Source organism: Castor canadensis, chromosome 5, assembly GCF_047511655.1.
Source record: "Castor canadensis chromosome 5, mCasCan1.hap1v2, whole genome shotgun sequence".
Lineage (NCBI taxonomy): Eukaryota > Metazoa > Chordata > Mammalia > Rodentia > Castoridae > Castor > Castor canadensis.
In genome coordinates, this window is record NC_133390.1 from 123,587,876 (window position 1) to 123,603,756 (window position 15,881).

The 15,881-nt window shown below is 37.7% G+C and overlaps 1 protein-coding gene and 1 long non-coding RNA gene across 11 annotated transcripts in view; both read left to right on the forward strand.

The window, feature by feature from the left end:
• The window catches only part of LOC141423322 (uncharacterized), a 132,802-nt gene extending 121,883 nt beyond the window's left edge, over window positions 1-10,919 (forward strand). For 2 of the 4 annotated variants that reach the window (XR_012448098.1, XR_012448097.1), the window contains exons 2-4: window positions 4,889-4,979; window positions 5,122-5,254; window positions 5,361-10,919. This is a non-coding gene — a long non-coding RNA (uncharacterized lncRNA). Of the gene's footprint in view, window positions 1-4,769; window positions 4,980-5,121; window positions 5,255-5,360 lie in introns of all 4 variants that reach the window. The other 2 variants (XR_012448096.1, XR_012448099.1) reach the window with 2 other exon arrangements.
• The window catches only part of Rbms3 (RNA binding motif single stranded interacting protein 3), a 1,393,896-nt gene that overhangs the window by 173,519 nt on the left and 1,204,496 nt on the right, over window positions 1-15,881 (forward strand). The gene's annotated exons all lie outside the window — the stretch shown is intronic.

Genomic DNA, 15,881 nt, shown 5'->3' on the forward strand with positions numbered 1-15,881 from the left:
GGGGGTGGGGGCATGGGGGAGAAATGACCCAAACCTTGTATGCACATATGAATAATAAAACAATAAAAAAATTGTTAACCTGATATTGAACAATCCAAATGATGCAAATAGATTGTGAGGTTCATGGAGGTAGTAAACTACAGAAAGCAGCTACACCACTAGGACTGAAGAGGGAGGACAAAGAAGAGAAATTAGAACAATTAAAACTTTAAAACTTGGAGGATTGGCCTTACAGAAGAGAATGCAGACCTCTTTGAAAATGGCAATGGAGTGCTGGATATTCTGGTATACCTGAAGAGGCACAATGAAGCTGATGGTGGGAATCCAGAGGAACTGAAAAGTGGAATCAATTGCTCTTGGCTGTTCCTGGAGCCACTTGCTGCTACCAGATGAAAGAAGTTAACAGGAAATCAATCAGGAGCCAGTCTATTCCTCACCCACCTCCAGCCATGCACTGCCACCCCCTACTCACAGTCTAGCAGGAATCAAAGGCCCAGGAAGGGGTGGTCTGCAGAATCCCATCCTCAACATCATAAAGAATAGTGAGTTTTCAGCTAGAGGGAGTTAAGTTGAAAACCAACACAGAGAGAGCAGACGTGCACGAGAAGAAAGAGGAGGATGAAGAATGTGTCCTTATGAAAGCACCAGTAATAACAAAAATACATGTAAGTGTTGGCTCAGATGAGGAGGATTGGTACTTACAAAAATGATCATAGAAGAAGCCTGTGTGTAGCACTTGGTTCTGCAAGGACTAACATTAAGGACCCTTCTTTGGAGGGATGTGAGGGGTGGTTGGAGTCTAACATCATTGGGGAAAAATCACATATAGACACTAGAATTATGCACTAAGATTGAGAGTCCTCAGAATCACAAAACATGTTTCTGTGTTTTGTCTCATGCTCACTCTGTGACATACATACATACATATATATATACACATATATACATATATACATATATATACATATATACATATATATACATATATACATATATACATATATATACATATATACATATATATATAGTGTTGAATGTAGGTGGAACATTTCTGCCACCAACTATTGTATTGTTAGTTTCTCTCCCTGTCCTCTGCTGCATGCTCACCAAGCATAAATAGAGGAATTCACATAAGATATGTGTGTATCTAATAACTTCACATGAAGTTGTACCATGTGTTGTCTGAAGCACTATCTCATATGCTATATTACTTGATGACTGCATTAGACCTAGAAATAATTTGTTTCCTTAACACAAAAGTGATCTGATGCTCAGGAAAGTTAACTACTGTGTTGTGAGTGCAGCCAGAGAGCAGCAGGACTCAAGTTTCAAACTCATGTGTATCTTGCTCCAAAGCCTGTGCTCTTATGCTTCACTGCCTTGTTTCCCACTCTTAAGTATTCTACTATGACCTCATGTAACTTCAACGGTAAAGTCAAGGGGCCTCAGTAAGGTGGTCTCTAAGATAGAATGAACATCCACTGTCTAATGTAATAGCTACTGGATACATGCAGCTATTTAAAGTTAATTAAAATTAAGTAAAATTTCAAAATTGTCTCGTCAGCCAGAGTAATGACATCTTGAGAGCATCTTAGTGACTAGTGACTACCATGTTTGACAGGACAGGACATTTCCATTGTCACAGGAGGTTCTGAAGTGCCCTGAAGTTTACTAGCAGTGCATAATAGGCAGGTTATTTAATGTCTCTGGGCCTCAGTTGCTGCATCTGTAAAATAAGAATGTTGAGACTGCTCCTCATACTGTCCAGATGAAGATGAACTGGGATACTGTGGAGTTATTAGCCTGGGACTGAGACACTGTGAAAGTGTCTCTTACCTGTATCATGTGATCTTATAAACACTCCACATCTCTGTGTAGAGAAAGCAGGAAGGAGTTTGATGAAGGGTGAAGCAGATCTTGATAATTTATATTTGGAATGTTTCATGGTGGAAAGGAGTCCTACACTAAATAAGAAGATTATTTCATTTAACATGTGTTTTTATAATACATACCATGCATCAGGTTCTGACCTAAGCACTTAACACATATTCCCTCATTTTATCCTCTAAACAAGACTTTGTACTGTAGGTATTCTATAAATGAGTTTTCTTTGATTTTCATGAGCGGCAAAGAATACTTTTATTCTTGGCCAAAAATTAGAGAAGTAGGAGATAAACTCACAAATCAATTTCTATAGGATAAAAAAAATAAAGGGGTAGGATATATTGATAAAGATGAGGTCATATCTTTTCTGGGAATGGGTAGGAGATTTTCCAGGAATTCGGGTGACTCCTCTTTCCTCTCTTTCTCTCTCTCTGGGACTGGGAATTGAACTCAGGGCTTCACACTTACAAAGCAGGCACTCTACTGCTGCAGAGAGTCATGCCACTGGAGTCATGCCTCCCGTGCATTTTGCTCTGATTATTTTGGAGATGGTGTTATACAAACTTTTGTTTTTTTTTTTATACTACCAGGGATTGAACCCAGGGCCTTGTGCATGCTAGGCAAGTGCTCTACCACTTGAGTCACATCCCCAGCCCTTTTGTTTTGTATTTTGTTTTTGAGACAGAGTCTCTCTTACTTTGCTTGGGCTACCCTCAAACTCCCAAGTAGCTGGGATTAAAGGTGTGACTTTATAGGTGTCTTTTCACTCCTTTTATGGTTTGTTTGGGTCCTTCTCATGACAATTGTCTACTTGCATGGTACTGGAGGTAGGTCCTTTAGTATGCAAATGGGATTATAATGAATTTAGAGGCTATTTGGTGGTCACTCTAGCTGCAATCTTATATCCACCCAATCTCAAGGAGCTCCCTTAAACAGGAACTTCTGGTTTATAGGCATCTAGTCCTCAAAGATAAGCAAGATTAGGGTGGGGTAACAAATCCCTGCTTATTTTTACTCCTTATTCTTGAGGGTTACTATATTATATAATTTCTTCAAGCTGAATTTGGGTGTCCTTAAGGAGCCCATTTATTAAAGGAGTGAATAATTTCCCTAGCTAATGTTATATTTAAGATTATATGTAGTAGTCCTAGCTGTTTATACTCCTGAGGCATTTGTAACTGTATGGCCTCCAGCCTTTTATTTACAAATGAAACCAGACAGTTGAAGTTGCATGACCCAAAGAGGACGAGGGTCAAGATTGAGAAGCTATTGAGAAACCCCAAAAGGGTAAAAACCAGGTAATGCTTGGGCCCCTTTAACCATATTCCAAATATTTTGGGCAAAGATGACTGGAGTTTGATCATAGAGCCAGGTTCCTTTTTATTGTTTTTTTGTTTTTATGAATCTACTGGTATTTATATAAGAACAACAGAATGTGTTATTTCTGAGCAATATTGCCTTAAAAAGTAGCCAGATATTGAATAAGAAGAGTTGTTATAAATCATAGGGCAAACTACAGAAAGGAACCCAGCCGAATAGGGAGCCAAATGAAGATATCTTGCTGTTATGTTACCATTAGGTCTCATCTTCAATAGCCTCCACATTTTGTTGACTTCTTTTGATAAGTACTGTTAGAATAGGAAGGTGAGGAGAGATATGATATAATAAGATTTTCCGTTTAAGGCAGAGTACAGAAACATGTAACTGTTAAGGGTATGTTATCTCAAGCTACATATTTTGTGTGCATGTACTGACCCTGTGAGACAAGTGCTAGTTTCCCATTTTTATAGATGTAGAAACAAGCTAAAGAGTTTTGGTAAATAACTCAGCATTATACAACTAATTCAGAGTGAGAACTGAGATTCTAATTCAGGACCCATCCCCAGTTACATAAACTTTTGTCTGTGTCTTAATGTCTGTTGAGAGGGAAGACAACACATTTGCATATTTAAATGTAAGGTATAAGTGAAAGGATGTAGACAAATTTCCCTACGGATTAGGAGAAGACAAGGATCACTCCTAAATTAGAGGATCCTGAGTGGCTTCATTGAAGAGAAAGCACTGGAAATGGGACTTGAATGTAAGTAAAATATGGACTAATGGGAGCCAGAGGGAGTAGCATAAACAAAGGCCCAGGCGGGGCCAGGAACCATGAGCATTTGCAGTGATGGAACAAGGAGGGCCATCTGCATTGTTTAAAATTGCCAATGCATAGTCATAGTACAAAGCCTATTGAATTTTAGGTTTATTGCTATTTTTAATTCTCTACATATAAGGCATTTCTTTTACTATGTGTACCCAACATAGACCGTGTCTACCAACCTGTACCCTTTGGTATGCCACTGGTGACTGAATTTATATGGATAAATTTCTCTGAATGCCTTTTGTTCTGTGCTCCTGTGTAGTGTTTCAATTTCTGATTCCCAGCATAGGTTCTTTACTGTACACTATCTACCTGTGTTGTAGGAAGATGGCTTCTGTGAGGGTCAGAGAGCTGGTCTTTCCATGACCTGGGGAGAAAGAGGGTCAAAGGTGGAGCCAGTTGTTTCTCACACTCCAGGTCTAGAGTTCTTCTGTCTCAGGCAGGAAGTCTGGCTGGAATAAAAACTTCCTCCAGGTCCTAAATAATCGTTTGATGATTGCATCTACAAGCAATGCTAGATTGAACCAAAGGACAATAGGATTGAAGGAATCTGCTTAGAGCTTTTGTTGCTTGGTGGAAGCTGACATTCGATGACTTGAATATGGAAACTACTAAGGAAAAGACCCTAAGATTAATACCTACAACCCATCCCCCTGGCCTTTCCCTGACTACCATCCCAGAGCAAAGGAACAAGGAAGACCTTTTGCTAATTTTCAACTGCATTTTGCTCTCTGTTATGTAGTGTTTCAGTGACAGGATCCACACAGGAGAGTTGGGGCGAGGCTGGCTGAGGTTCTCAAGGAGCTGATTTTGAGTTCAGGTGCCTACATGGCAGTGGAATGATGCCTTTCGACCTTTCAGGCCTTTGAGACCTCTGGGAGGTCTTAGAAATCACCTCAAGCCTCCAGTCCAGGATACGACTGCCTAGGGGAATCCCAGGGAAAGGTGGCAGGTAGAGTATCCTTTCTCAGTTTTATTCCCTCTTGTCTTCCCTTCCCTCCTTTCTGTGTATCTGTGTTGCTCTGTTATGTCTATTCCTCTAGGTTCCATAGACCATTGATGCCAGTGTGTATATTTTATGTTCTTCTTGACAGAGGTAGCATGGACTACAAGGTGATGGATATCACAATGAGCTCACTGCAAGATCTCCAAGATTCCAAACTACTGGCTGTTCCAAGACATAAAACCACCTTTCCAAAGAGGAGGCGAGAAGACTTCTGGGAGGAGGTGAGAACCCATCCACTCTATCCTCTGCCCTTTGATTCTTTTAGCCTAACTATCAGATTATTTGGACCCCGGCCTGATGGACATTTTCCTGTGTGTCATTCCATAGCCCACTTCTTCTCCAGAGAGAGGATGGACCACCTTCTCAGGTCTCCTGGGGAGCTGCTAAAAGACAATGAGGAAGACACTGCTGGTCCGCAAGACAGAAATAGCGGCTGAAGCAAGAAGTATCTAGAGTGCAGCTTAAGCCCAGCCTCTCTTTGGATGGATGCTGAAGTTCTCAGTCACAATTCTGAGTTGAACTCTTTCCTTTGCCATCACCTCAGTAACACACAGTTCTGAATGCCTTTTTTTTTTTTCTCCTTGTCTTTTTCTTTTCTTGATGCAGGGAATTGTCAAAAGCAATTGCTTTAAGAGGTATAATTCTGTTCTGAAATTAGCCTTGTTTATAAATAAATTCTGTTCCTAAGGATTTTCTGAATTTCAGTCCCAGGTTAACTAGTAAATGGGGCCATGTAGTTTGATTTGAATAGTACTGAGCCTTAGATTAAAAATACATTTCCTTTCTTTCTTTCTTTTTAAAAGTTTGGATCCAGGTAATGACTAGAGTCATATTTGCTTACCTACTGAAGAGATCTCAATGTGATACCACTTGGAGTTGAAACATAATCAAACACACATTATACCTGGGGCTCTTGCACACTTTTTGATATACATGTTACACTACTGCATAGGAACAGAAACCTTACAGCCTGGAATTTAGTTCCTTTCTGATCCTGAAGCTAGAATGGCAAGGAAATTATTAATGTCAAAAGTGGCTTTCATATACCCTGGATGTTAGCTAAGTGACTTTGGGTCATTTCAAAATGCCATTTTCTAAGGCAAAACAGGAATAGGAGATGAACTGCCCTCAGTGACAGCATTGCTCAGGAGGCCTCTCTGTAGGTCTTCCTGCTTGGGAGGAATTAGAGAACAAGGCATGCTTCTCTGATGGGTTTACAAAAATTGTGGTATATCTGACTTTGTCCTGTAATTGTGCCTGCTTTGCAATAAAACCCCTTCATTTGACTAATCAACAAAGTCTCTGTCAGTTTTCTGCAGAATTGTGTCCTTAGTGGTTTTTTAAGAAGTTCACAATAGATCTAGAAGTAGTTAACCTGCTGGTGGATCTCAGCTAGTTCCAACAGAATTACTCTTTTAAAAGTGCACTTCCCCTATCTGTTGTGTATCTATGGGGGTCAGAGTTTTGTGGTCACCTTTTCTATTCTTCATATCATAGTGAACTCTAACATCTCTCTTTGTGGCATATTCTCTAGTGATGAGTGCCATCTACCATCATTCTCTAATTCTTCAGTCCTCATTTATTTCTATGAGATCAGGACAAGCCACAAAATCTTTGAACCTCAATATCTTACATACCAAATGAGAATGATGATGCTTTCCAAAATCATGCTGATAAATGCCTGTAAAGAACATCACACAGATGGTACTTCATGTGTTCTAAGAACTTTGGAATGTACTTGTTTTATCATTACTAAAGAATTGAATGAAGTTGTTAACTCCTTATATGTAGCCTTTGACTGAGTCTACCGAGTAACCTCTGAGTAGCTTCTTAGGCCTCCTTGCTTGAAGTCAGTGGAAAGAAATGTGAGGATTCATGGGATGGAAGGCTGGAGATGAGAATTGGCACTACCTTGGCCACATAGCCAAATACCTCAATTTCTTAGTTCCTCTTTTTATAAAATAGGGCTGATGTCTTTCTTCCTTCACAGAGATGATACTGTCCCTTTCACAGAAAGTGATTTACCATGCATGAAGATATTTGACACACTACTTTTCCCAACTGTTTGCAACATTCAGCCCATGCTATGCCTAAGCAGTGAGTATCCATCTAAATACTGGTAAGAAGGTCCCTTTCACTGTGGGGAGGACTTCAACCCATTGATGGACCCATCAGACCGCATTCAGCACTTTAGTGGGAAGCACTTTTGAGAAAGCCTCAGTGATCTCTACCACTATACTTGAGATTTGGGATAACCAAAATATGAAGCAAAAATGGGAGCTAGGATAATCCACTTTATGTGGGTACCAAATCAAATAGTTTTTTCCTGAATATATTATAGTCTCGTGATATTATCCCTGGATACTAAGACATTCAGAGTAGAAAGAGCATTTTCTCTTTTTTATCTTGAAGTGATTAAAATGGTACAATAACAAGATGTTACCATTATTATTGTTATTACTATTATCCTGGGCACTAGGCAAAACATTTGTAGACACTGGCTTCTTTAATTATTACAATGGCTGCATAAAATAGGTTACCCTCTTACCCCCATTGTCTATGGGAGAAAGAGGCTTGAAGTGGAGAGGTAACTGAGATAGGCCACATGTTTTGTGGGAAGACTATCTGGAATGAATCAGGTCTGCCTCACCCCTCACCATCATGTTCAGCTGCTTCCTCAGCTGAGCTCTATCTTGTCTGATTGTTTGCTAGCTTGGAACTTTGCACTTCACCTCAGGAACTTCGTTGTCTTCATTTGTAATTTGGTGCTGGTAATTATTATCCTTTTCTGCATGTGTCTATAATTATTGTCTAAGATATCAGCAAATATATAATGACTGAGTGGAAATCAATATGAACAGTAAATATGTTATTTAACAGTCTGGAGTTTTCAGTGTGTCACATCTGGAGGAGGTCCTAGAGGATGGAAATGTTGAGCCTAAGAACTATGGAAGGTCAAATGAGAAAGTACCAAGTTGAAGAAGGAACACTGCTAGATTCTTTAGCAAAATGATACCAATTCTAACCTTTGTTGCTAACTTCTTTACCAAAGAAGACTGAAATAAATTCTTCCCAGTTCCTCTAAGAGCTCATCCAAGTGGTGGCAGCTTGGACTATCTGGTTGAGTGACCACTAGAATTTAAAGTGGTTCCCACATTTGCAGGCAGTTGTAGCAGCTACAGTTGGTACCCTGTCCAGACTGGTGCACTCTTATACATCACAGGCCTTAGTCCTGGGGCATTTGTTCCCATCCCCTTTCATAACTAGCCCACAGCCAATGTCTTAAGAGAGTTGTGATATAAATATTACTGGGATGGATTGCCTGAGACATGTTCTGACTGGTTTTGAGTTCCCCAAAGAGGGACACTCCAGTTGTCCATGGTGGCACCTAGTTTGAGAATCCACTTTTGATATCTGCTTTTCCTTTCCTATCTCCTGCGCTCCCTTCTCAACCAGTGTTTTGTAGGATCACCACACCAGTAGGTAGTCAATTTGAAAATAAATTCCCATCTTATGGTCTGCTTTTGTTGGGGATCCTAAGGTAATGCAAAACTCTGGTGCTGGTCATTTATAAAACTGATAATGCATTCGAGAAAATACAGCAGTATCTTTCAAGACTAGTTTCTTCTTTGTCTTCCTGATACTCTGTTTTATTAAGAAAAGGAAAAGAGATCTTAAATCTGACACCCAGTTGCCAGAGAATGATTTCCTTCCTATGAAACAGACATCTTTACAAATTATGAGATATTTTTCCTTTAAAGGAGAAACTCGACTAACATACAAGATCAGGCAAAGGTCAATGGGCAAAAATCCAATTACAGTGCACTGGCTTGAACAAGTAATTAAATATAAGGGGGTAATAGAAAGGGAGAAAGTTACAATCCCAAAGTCCTCCTCTCACCTCTCAAGGATCTCATTGACTCCTATTTGCCTTTGAATCACTTCTGCTTCAATTAGCATTGATTGAGCCTGCCTAAAGTGCCTGACTCTTGTCAAATCCCATTACTGGATACTCCAAGACACTCTCTGTTTGCAAGCCTTTGTTGTGCAGGACATTTTTGTGGGAATATTGAATATTCTGTGGGGGTAGCTAACACATTGATCAGGGCTGTTATATAAGAGGTTTGCTTTTTCTGGCATGGCAGTTTTGTAAATAGGTTTTCATTTTTGTCATTATCATTGTCAACTTAAACCAGTTAGAGTTATAATGCTCTAAAAAGCATGTCACACTGACCCACTACCACTTTTAAAGACAAACATTGAAATGTTAACCCTGTGACTAAATCTTGGTTATAGCCATCACACACCAAATTTACTTTTGTTGTGGGGAGGGACACACAAAGGAACACATTTTCTCCATGGAGTTCCCAGTAAAGAATTTGATGTTTATTGGAGTGGTAAACAGAATTACATCATGCGTTAGTCTGCCTTATCTCCTCACTTTTATGGTGTGGGGATGTTTTCTCATGCATCTTTGTTATAGAGCTTTCTTAGGTCTCCTACACTCAAAATAATCAAAGTAGGTAATGGAAAATATTTATTCTATCGATTTTTCCACTGCATTTTAGTGTAAGCCAAAATGAGTATACATAGGCCCTAAGCTTAGCTAGATTGAGAAGGAGAAATCAAAGCTTTAATCCTTGGATACCTGCTCAGATTTTAAGATTCCTATTTGGAAAAAAATCTGAGAGCAGCATTGTTCATTGGCTCTTTACTGACCAATGATCTTTTATGTAGGGAAAACACTACAATTAGTACCTTTTTAATTTTTGTGAGGGAAGGGCAATGCATAGACAATTTCACTATTCATGCTAGGCTAGCTTTAAACTCCTTATGTAACCCAGGTTGGCTTTGAACTCATGATCCTCTTGCCTCAGCCTCCCAAGTCCTGGTATAGTCATGTGCTATCATGCCTGGCTGTTGATAGTTTTTTGATGCTTACATTTTAATCTTCTTAATTGTTTAATTTTTTCTATACATTCAAACACTATTTATAGAATATACTTTATGAATAAAATCATCTTAAATATTTAAATACAGATTCCAATATAATTAAGCAAATTCTCCTAAATATTTTGATAAAATCTCTACCAGTTTTACTTAGAAACTTCACAAACTTTAAAAGCAAAAGATGTGTATACTTGTGTATGTTCACTCCCAAAGAATTTTTATACCTATATTTAAAACATTAAAGTATATTTATACTATGGGCTTATGTCTTCATTATTTTAAAACTTGTTTATACATTCCTTGTTTTATACGTTTCTATTGTCCATACTTTCTTAGTGTTAAGATAATATTGCCAGACTGAGAAAAGAAAACAGTCTCAGACTAGCTGATTTTGCAGAATCTGAGTTATCAGACATTTAATTTTTGGTTAGCACATGGGATCTTACTGAATCTCTAAGTTTACTGAAGCATGGGCCAGTGTTTTCTAGCCTGAATTTTTTCTGGGAGTCAAGGGTTAGTTGCTATATCAACTGCCACTGGAAGCTTTTGTATTATGCTAGCTATATGGAAACTCCCTTGAGTCCCCATGCCTATCAAATCTTAGTTCTGAATGGTGAGTCTTTTCCTCATGAGGCTTTGATTTCTCACCAGTTGTGATAGATTTTTCCAGAATTTTCATTCTCTCAGGGGAAAAGAGAGGAGTCGAGGTAGCAGAAACTCTTCTTGGTATCACTGCTTTATGTACCAATTTCTACACCCTACTAGACCTGAATACTGACTGTTATCAATGACCATAGGAGCTGAAACTCATTTCACCTACCAAGAAAAACCTCCAACTTTTCTTGAGTTGACTTAAAATTCACTGTAGCTGTTTTTCTTGTTGTTCCTATTTATGGAGAAAAACTGTACATTAAAATATGTATCAAACAAAAGATACTGAAATTTTTATGTCAATTCTCTAACCCATTAAATAAAAATATTAAAAAATGTAAAAATATAATTCTTTTTTTGTTCTCAATGTCATTTTTGTATATTTCTGCTTTTTCATTGCTGAGTACAGACTTATCATAGATGTACTCAAATGAACTGTAATGGCTCATCTTGCTCAGATTATTGCAGGGTGGTGGCTCTGCTGGCTCTATTGTCTTTTCAGAGCTGCATGAGACATTTTTGAACATCTCTTGTTTAAAAGGAAACATGATGTTCTATAGTCATATTCTTTTTTTCTAACTAAGATTTTAGACCCTGAGAAGCCCTAATTCCTATTAGTAGAGAAAAGCAATAGTATTGCTTATCAGTTTTATTCACATGAATGTGATGTTAGACAAAATATTTTGGAACACTGTAATGGAAGTGCTAGAAATACATATTTTAAGATCATGAGCTTTCATTTATGTTTTTAATATGAGTGCTAATATTTAATTTTTAAAATGTACTTTGCTACATATGGTCTCTTAGATTATTGACTCGAACTGTCATCATACTTCTTTCTCAGTTATTAGCCTTGAGTATTTTATTGATCACCATTTTGTAATCCTTTCATTGACAAATATAAGACAAAATCCAAATGGAGATATCTATTGGATAGGCAGAAAGATCAGTCTTTTCCAGAACACTCTTAAGAATTTTTACCATTGGTCTAAAATAAATTACTGGGCCTTATTTACAGAGTTCCTTATCACTAAGTCTCAAGTGGATCTGGAAAAGTGTCTAGCAAGTTCTAGGCGAGGCTAGCACTGCTGGCTATAAGTGTTGCTCTAGGACCTCTGATCTAAAGGAGCTTAAGGTTTGTTGGTGAGATAAGATAACCTTTCATAACTCAAACTTTGAAGCCATCAAGTAAGTGAAGATTAAACAAGAGAAAGCGGAAGTAACAGTTTTCACAAAGACAAGTTTTTGGGCCATGGAGATGGAATTATTTTGAATCTTGTAAATTCAATCACATGCATCTTTTACTCATAGTTTTCATTCTCTTCTGGCAGATTTGACAACTTATCAGCTATGGATCTCATACAGAGGCTGAAGTGCAGAGAGGTGTGAAAAAATCAATTTAAAAAATCAACAGAATTTCATAATTCATATAAGAAAATTATTTTCACTGTAAATAAATGCCAATGAATTTGTTTCAAAAGGTTCTTTGGAGAGAGGGGTAAATAACTCGTACAAACAAAAGAATTTTGTGCCTTTAAACTCAGATTATTATCTTGATTTAATTTTAAGGTTGAAGTGTACACCTTGTCTGTCTCTTTACCTGGCATCTGTAACAGCAGGAGGTCTATCTTAAGTGTTTAAGCAAATGCCAGCTATGCATTTGCTTTATGAATAATAAGCAGCTGTAATAAATGGATATTATGGGTGACATTAATAAGACATTTGTGATCCTGCAGGAAGAGTCATGCTGAAAAATAAATAGCTGCATTTATTTATACTGTTGTTTGGAACTTGAACTTCTGACATACAGAGCAGGTGTTCAGTTTATTCTGTAATCACTTGACAAAACTCTTTTGTTTTCTTGTTCCTCTATCTGACCCCAAAGGGTAGATGCTCCTCAAGGAGCATCTTTGTTCCTTGATCTCTCTGTTTTTCTCTTAGTGAACTCTTCTACACAGGGCAGAGGATTATCTCTAAGGGGTGCACCCTTGCTCTAACCTCCCCACAAAATAGAATCTTCATTTCCAACTGCCATAGGACATCTCTACCTATATATGCTCAGGCAACAAGTCAACTGTAGGTTTCCATGCTTCATCTTTTAACCAGTGTTTCCATTTTTTTTGTGTGCTTAAAATTTTTATTTAACATTTTTCACTTTGCTTCAGCATCTTGGCCAACAACACACACATCACTGAGGAGCAATGGAAAGAAGAAATAGTCAAATACAAGAGTTCAGGCTGAGGGGCATTGCTCAATTGGTAGAAAGCCTGCTTAATGACCCCCAGGATGTTAAAAAAAATTTAGTCTCCTTCTTAATAGCTCTTTTTCCTATTATCAGTTACATTACATTACATTACTGGCTTCACTGAAATCTCCTATTCATCCCACACACCCACATGATTCACCCTCCAATATGATTCCTTGACATGATTTCACTTTATGTTCTATGAGAGAAACTGTATTTCAGGAACCCAGGTCTGCCATTGTTAAGAGTTTCTAATTTTTAGCCTTTCTCCATTGTAATTTGTTTTAAATGTCATTGCAACACAACTTTTCCCTAAGATCATGTCACTGATCATGCCTTGCCCAAGTTTAGAACCTTTCATGTTTCCTGGTCCGTAACGAGATATGCTCAACCTCTTTATCCATCATTCACATTTCCCAATATATGGTTCTAACTGTTTCATTTTTCTTTTCTACTATTGACTGATGAACTTCTTACTTTATTGATGTAATATCAATTTTTAAACATACTTTTAAATTTAATCCTGTCATAACAAAATACCCAAGACTGGATAATTTATAAATTTATAATAGTGGTGGAGGCTGGGAAGTCCAAGACCAAGGTATCGACAGGTTTGGTATTTGGAGAGGGCGTGGGCTCCACTTTCAGGATAGTGCTCTGGGGAGGAATGCTGTCTCTTAACATGGTGGAAAGGGAAGAAGGGCAAGAGAGTGCTTTCGTCATCCTCAATCACTTTTATAGGAGTTATGGTTTTCATTCATGAGAGCAAAGCACTCATGACTCAATTGCCTTCTAAGGCCACACTTCTTTTTAAAAAATATTTTTTCTTAGCATACAGTAATTACACAAAGGGGTTTCATTGTGATATTTACACACATGAATATAATGTTCTTTGATCAAATTCACCCCCTCTATTACTCTTTCTTAATCCTCTCTCCTTTTTAACAGTTTTTAGTGGACTTCATTATGCTATTTTGTACATACATATAATGTACTTTGATCATCTTCATCACTTATCACCCTGTCTTTCCCACCATCGCCTACTCCTTTCCTCACTGCAGCAGTCCCCTTTTTACAATCATGTAATGTTTTGTTTTAGGTCTGGATTCTGCATATAAGCAAAAACATATGATATTTGTCTTTCTCAGCTTGGCTTATCTCATTCAACATGATGGTTTCCACTTCTATACATTTTCCTGCAAATGACATAATTTTATTCTTCTTTATTGCTGAAAAATACTCTGTTGTGTCTATGTACTACTATTTCTTTATCCATTCATCTGTTGTTGGACACCTAGACTGAATCCATAGCATAGCTATTGTGAATAGTGCTGCAATGAATATTGGTGTACAAGTAATGCTATTGTGTGTTAACTTACATTCCTTTAGATATTTCCCCAAGAGTGGTAGAGCAGGGTCGTATGGTAGTTCCATTTTCAGTTTTTTGAGGAACCTCCATACAGATTTCCACAGTGCATGCCCTAATACATTCCCACAACAGTACTTAGGGTTTCTTCCTGCTCCACCCCACACATCCAGCATTTGTCATTTGTTTTCTGTCATTTGTTTCTTCATGTATTTATTGACCATTTGTACCTCTCCTTTTGAGAACTATCCAGTTCACTTGCCCTTTTATTAACTGGATTATTTGGATTTTTGATGTTTAATTTTTTGAGCTTTTTATATATTTTAGATATTAATCTTTTGCCCAATGAACAGCTTGCAAAGTTTTTTTCCCTTTCTCCAGCTTCACACTTCTTAATACTGTTGCATTAAGGATTAAGTTTCAACATGAATTTTGAAAAAGACATTATAATACAAGTCATAAAAGCATTATGGGAAACTACTAAAGGAGTTTTAAAGCAGGATGATGATGTGGGAATGGAGTTACAATGGCACGAGAGAGGAGATAAGTAGACTGTTTATTATCCTAAGGAGTTAACTACAAAGTAAACTTTAAGTTGAGTGAGCCAGCTAACCTGTAGCTTGGTCTCAAAATGTCTTTATCTGTATGGTCTAGATGAAAAGCAAGACAAGTCACCTTGTATTCCTTCCCCATTGGCCATAAACTGTTTTGCTGTTTGATTTTATGAATCCCATGATAAAAAAATGTTGGTAAAGAATAAACTCAAAGACAAAGAGCTCAAAGGCTATTTTACTTTACCAGTGAAATGGGAAAACTTTCTGAAAAGGGACATTCAAAAAAAGATAGGATATGGGGAGTAGAGACTACCTGTGGTTTTGAATATCTTTGCTCCTAACACTGTAGGGTTCATGACTACAGCAAAGCTTCATGTTCTACCAACAAGACCAATCAGTGTACTTGGCCTATGCATCATGTTAGAATCTCTTCTTAGGGATGGATACGAAAGAGTGTTGGGCTCTTCATAGAGACATTCAAGATCTTCCCTTTTGAGAAATGACAGGTATACAATCAGCACATAAAACAAAATTTCTAAACTGAGCCAGATCTTTAATCAGAGTATTTTGACTCTTTTAGAGTTTACTTCTGCATGCCTTTTGGGACTTGACTTGTTCTGAGTCTCATAATTGCTGGGTCTTTCAATTTAATTACATAACCAAATAATATTATTGTTTTGATGATGAATGGCCATAATTTAATATATCATCAGTCACAGATTAAAAAAAAAATATTCCATGGGCTTGGAGTATAGTTCACATGGTAGAGAGCCTGCCTAGTAAGCTCAAGGCCCTGAGTTCAAACCCTCGTACCACACACACACAAAAATGTTCCCGCCATCATGGCCTTAATATATGGAATAATGAATCATAGTACAATTTGCATAATATATGTGTATTTTGTTTCAATCATAGTCTAGAATATATGCTAAAGTAAAAAAAATGGGGAACAGCCTGTGACTTTAAAAGATCACAGTCTAAACTTCCTAATGTCTCAGGGATGAAATTTAAGCATCCAGTGCTTACATTCCCTCAGTAGGGTTGCTGCCCAGGGGAGATCAGATTCCTTTGGAAATTCTCAG